This window comes from Nomia melanderi, chromosome 1 (genome assembly GCF_051020985.1).
Source record: "Nomia melanderi isolate GNS246 chromosome 1, iyNomMela1, whole genome shotgun sequence".
Classification (NCBI taxonomy): domain Eukaryota; kingdom Metazoa; phylum Arthropoda; class Insecta; order Hymenoptera; family Halictidae; genus Nomia; species Nomia melanderi.
Window position 1 is genome coordinate 30276368 of NC_134999.1, and position 6000 is coordinate 30282367.

Genomic DNA, 6000 nt, shown 5'->3' on the forward strand with positions numbered 1-6000 from the left:
CTAGAACGCTGCTATATCCTTTAACGCACGAACGATTCCAAAATTGCCTCTCGCACCCTTCCGTTTCTGCGTCCTCAACTTCATGGACAGGAGCCGCGAACCGTCGGATCTTAAATCATTCTCTGTTCTACCATGTTCTAGTCCGTGTCGTGTCTGAAATTCTTGCCGGGGCTTCTTTTGTAGAATTATTAACAGCAATATCGCCGGAATCCGTGGAATCTGAATCACCGTCTAGCTAAATTATGGTTCTGTCGAAGTCGTAGCGTTTCTATATTTACACGTAATTGAACGTAAATTGCTTTTATATCTTGGAATAATTGATTTCAGTATTATATCGTGAAACATGGAATGCCGAACTCCCGTTTCAGGAAACTTGTAGAAATGAATATAACATAAAATAAATATTCGGAATTTGGCAGTTTTCAACAATGATTGAATTATTCAGTGGAAGTAAATATAGGCTATGTAGAATGGAATTTTTTAATCATCGATATATGGTCTATTTACTAGCGTACACACTGATAATATTGCGACTGGCATGAGCCATGACTCAATGGGAAATAGTAGAAAAATGTTTTACTTCCTTTGTCACAATTATCATATCAATTTGTTGCAAAGATTGCATTTAGTTGAGGATCCAGAAACAAATAATAATTAAGAAAATAAATAAATTAAGGAAAACTGCATTAATTTTAAGTTAGTACTATGATATCTAAACTTATTTCATCTAACTATCTAAGCTATTAATGATACAACTTAATGATTTAAGGTTAAACTTTTTGTTTAATTCGTATAATTAATTTTATTGATTGGATTCGTGTTCAAATAAATATATCAATCTAAATGAATAAAATATAATATAGGCATACCATTTTCATATTTTTCTATTAGCTTCAAAGTTATTTCTTTAATTAAGATGTAAAATTCTAACTTTAACTTCGATATAATATAAATATATTAAAGTTTTAAACGATTTTATTAAGTCTACCAGGCCACCGAAAGGGCAAAGAATATAATTCAATTGAAATCCACCAGGCAATTGTACTTTCCCTATTTCTCTATTCGATCAAACTTCAGTGCACGCTTCAAGTACACTGGGAACCTTCAATAAATACAAACCTGGAAAAACTGGGAGGTAAAGTTTCGAAAGGACTATGAACCGGGATCGTGGCGTAATATTTTCGCGAACAATCGAACCGATGATCCGTGAACGTATTTCACCCTTGCTAGGAGCTAACCATGGGATCGAAAAAGCTTCCAGGATTCGCATAGTCAGGGGTTGCCCCAGCGGGCTATGAATATTGAATGGCATACATTTGGTCGAGTTTCGAAAAAGTTACTGTTATTCCCATCCACGTATTCTGCATACTCTGTTATTCGCGGTGAAAGGATAATCGCGTCTTAATCTTCACGAATGTCGTCCTTAAGTCTTCCGCCTGAGAGTTCTACTCGAAAGGTAAACCGCAGACGCGGTTGCGGCGGCTACAAACTGCTACCAAGTTACAGAAGAACATATTGTTTCAATTTGCGCATTATATCATGAAAAGGGAAACATAAGCATGTTGTGCTGTGTACTTTACAATTGTCCTGTGGATTTGGAGCACGCTTAACGGGTATAGAATAGATCGAAACAAAATAAATTGAACAAATTTAATGCGGTTTAACAGAGGGTTTAATTATTCTTTTAGGGTGAAAGCATTAACGAAAATATATACTTATAGAAGTATTCGCGGTCCAATTAAAAAGGAAGATAGATACAAAATTATTTTTTAACATTTTGTTGATTGTGTATAGTTTTTACCATTATACACAGTCTGTTCTTTTCTGCATAAATGTTTTGAGTTTTAATTATTTATGTTTTTGAAAATTACTTTTTGTAAAATAAAATTCGTACAGCGAACTAATTCTTAAAACTGTGGACGTTTACATTTTATATCATACAGTAAAGATTATTTCATATAACGTAGGTTGTTACCATTCATAAGTGAGTTAGCACAATTTAATCGTAAAATAGCATTCACGTTTACTTCTGTATTTAAGTTCATAAGTTATGAAACATGTTATATTAGAATGTCATGACCAGACATGAGTTTGATGTTGCGGAAGTTAGTGTACTCGTTTATCCTTATCGCCATTTTTTCCAGATATATTATCACCTCGTCACTGTTAGAAAAAGCTATGCACTATCTACTTGTACTAACTTTCCTATCACTTCACTTTATGTTATACTATACAGAAGAAAAGTAAATTATAGTTCTTCTTTGTATAAACAACGAATTTGCCGGTAGAAACATGAATCCCTGTTATCACTCGTATACAGTACCTTCTGAAAATGTACTGGCGAATATAATCGCGTACATAGGCAACGAGTTTTACAACAGTGCATTCCGCTTTATTATTTGCAGTTTAAATGCACCGTTAGAATTTTTATCTTCGTTCCTAATATTTCTCGTACGAATGAAATTTCAAGCTGCATCCTGAATTTACCGTCCTTTTGTCTCTAGTTTTTGCAGACGCAAGTCATTGAAATTTTTTAATTCGTGCGAATTTTTGATAAATATTCTTAATATTCTATTCACTAATTTTTTGTATTAACCGAAAAAATGCTTCTTCTTCAAGTTTATGTTAATAAGTGTACTGCTTGATCGATTTCCAATGAATTTTATGCAAATTAAATGGGCTGTCCTTAACCCCAATATGGAAATCGATTTTTCTCTCCTTTGGCTTTGTTCCAGAGCCACGTATACTTATTCCTTAATTGGTCAAACGACCTTGGCCTGACCTTTGCAATCAAATACAGTAACATAATATAATTAATATAATTATTCATTTAATATAATCGCACTGAATAACAGAGTAGGGGAAGGGTAACAACATAAGTAAAATAGAAACAGGGTCAACTATATAAATAGAATCACGTAAATATGAAAATGAAAAAATGTTTAAAATATACATACAAATATAATTAAGTAGATAAAAAAATTATTTATGACGTAAAAAAATAATTCTATTTGTATTTACGGATAAGAGAGATATTTACATAAAAAGTTGACTCTAAATTACTATGAAAAAGACTAATAATAATAAGAAACATGTATGTATTACTACTAGACTATAACTAAGTAGATACAAAAATTATTTTTAATATAAATAAATAATTTTATTTGTATCTACGAATAACAGAGATATTTACGTAGAAATTTGGTTGCAAATCCGTATCGGAAAGTCTGAGAAACACGTATTACAATAAAAGGTTGCACTAGTCGTCTTCATGGCATTCTGAAGGGTCATTTCTTTAATGAGAGCACCTTGTATCGGGTTCGTGTACCCTTTAAATGGTCCGATGTATTTAGGTCCACCATTATCCGAAGCGTCTACGAGCCAGATAACGTATACGAACGAATCAGCATTGAATAGCAACATGTTTGCGCGCGTGTGGATGCATTGACACAGGCGATCGCGCGCGAAATTGCATAACGCCTCCCGTCCACCGCAGCACGTTCGGCCCTAACGATCCATAATCGTTCTTCTCTTTCCCTTGGATGAAAGGAATTGTAAACGATAGCCCCATAAAGTCGAAAATAATAACGCGGACCTGGATCGTTTCTACTGTTTCTTGCTCTTTTCGGATAGACGATTCTCCATTGGAAAATCACTAATGCAAGTTGTAAATCTCTGTTTCATTTATGACACACTATTTTATAAACAGATTATTTCAGTTTAGAAACGTTTATATAACCTGTTCGTATCTGTCGATAATTTCTGTAATTCGATTTGCTATTAATGTCAATTGATTTAAGAAAATTGTTATTATATTTGGCAGTAGGATGAAATTACGTAAGATGTTTCAGCAAACGTGATAGAACTGAGGATTAATTGATAGTTCATAAATAAATAAGTCGAGATTGCAGAATAATTTTGGATATGAGGTTTCGTTCCCCAGAAAAACGATTTTGAAAATCGTATACATAGATATTGTTTAAAATTGTTGGTCCATTTTACAAATTTTCTTCAGATTTCATTGATATCTCTATAAAACAGACCAAGACAAACCACTTTACAATAAAATAATGCAGTACCTCAACGAACAGCAATACTACCCTTCCAATTTCAAACGTCCAAGCCGGCTACTTCACTCCGACCATCAATGGCTCCGATTTCAACGACCATCCCCAACAAAACGTATAAACAATAACCTCAAACGCGCCAACGGCAAAAAACAATGCAATCCCGAAAGCAGTTCAAGCCCCGACATAAACAGCATCCGAAGTACCCCAATGAAAGGGGCAACAAGCAGAAAGCACACTTCCAATTTCCATGTCGAAACCAACCGGCGTCGCAGTTAAATCTAGTAGTTGGTTGGACGTGACACAGTTCCGAGACATTCATCAAAACGTTCAGCAAGGCATGCAGTCAGCTAGCTAGCTAGGAACGTACATTCCACGATGATGGAAACTTCAGGGTTCGTAAAGTTGACTTCATCGCCGGTTACATCCACATTGATATACTCTTTGCGTGATAAACCCCGATACTAATTCAACGCTGCAAGATAGAACAGCAGGGAAGATGAAAAGAGGGACAGAGAAAGTGGACAAGAGATAGAGGGGGAGAGAGAGAGGTTAGGGAGAGGGAAATAAGCCCCGTTAAGCCTATGAATGCTCGCCGAGCGCCGATAACAGAATTACTGCTGAGGGCTGTTTACACCGGGGCTACTGCAGCCGCGTCGGGCGGCAGCTAATTGTTTTAACCGCCCGTACTTAACTACGCGGCTCAATAAGTCCCGGATTTATGTAGCCACCTACGGAGGCCCGTGGCACAATGACGGCTTTAACGAAGCAGTCACGATAACGCCCGACAATTCCACGAATAAAGGCTGCGCAATGTCCGAGATACGCACCGATGCAAATTCCCCCGCCATGCCGACGGCTGTTACGTGGTACACGCTCGTTAATCGAGACGATCGGTTTCCTTCTATTCCGCCAGTTTTTCTCTTTTCCCCGGGGACGCGGTTGGCTCGCATTACCGTTCGGCCCGGGACAAGATAATCTTGACGAACGTCCTCGTGATGCATTTATGAGCGAATCGACTTGATCCGGCGAGGAGTTAAATAACCAGGAAATTGCCTTTCCTTTAACGGTTGGGTACGGGTTCGACTCTTCTTGTATGCACAATGGGATGTAATTTTAGAATCGGTTTCTTCATTCTGCAGCCGTCGGATAAACGGTAACTTTAGAAAAGGGTATAATCAACGTTTAATTTGATTACGCCTGAGATGGGAACCGTTTGTTACCGCGGACTTTTAGCTTCTTGATGCCTTAGGTCTTTTTTAAGATTGCGGATTGAACCGTCTAATTGGATCGCTTCGAGTTCGAATTTTTTTGCGGAATTATTGTGGTAAATTGTTTGTTGTTTTGGTATCTTATTGATATAGGAATGGCACATTTTATAATTATTGCGTTTAACTCATCGATTCGAAAGGGTTGCATTGTCTGTTGAGTACAAACTATTAAGATACTTCAATGTTATTTCATACATAATTGTAATTGGAATGCTTCTGAAATATTTTCAAACAAATTAGTGAACTATCAAACTACAGTAGAAAGAATCACCGTCGATGCTAGCTCCAAAGAGAATAACCTTTGGCACTTCAGACTCCAAAGGCTCGGGACCAACAACAAAAGGTTACTTAAAGCTTTCGATTTTCGTTTCCTCGGCTGACAATACGTGGCGCGGAATAATACGAGAAACGTAACGAAGCAATCGGCCGGGAAACGGCGTGGTCGTGCTCTTTTGAAAAATTGAAAGGTAATACTTTATGGAGTAACAGCATCCCCCGCGACGCGTCGCCCCAGCCGGACGGCTTCGGTCTTTTCTTCGCAACCCGTAGAGTCTGAAAATCGGGTTTGCAATACAATGAGGGCCCCCATGGTAGCGCGCAGTGTTGGCACTTGCCAACCGAACGATAAAGTTTCCTCTGAATTTCCCGCAGCGCCCCTGGCA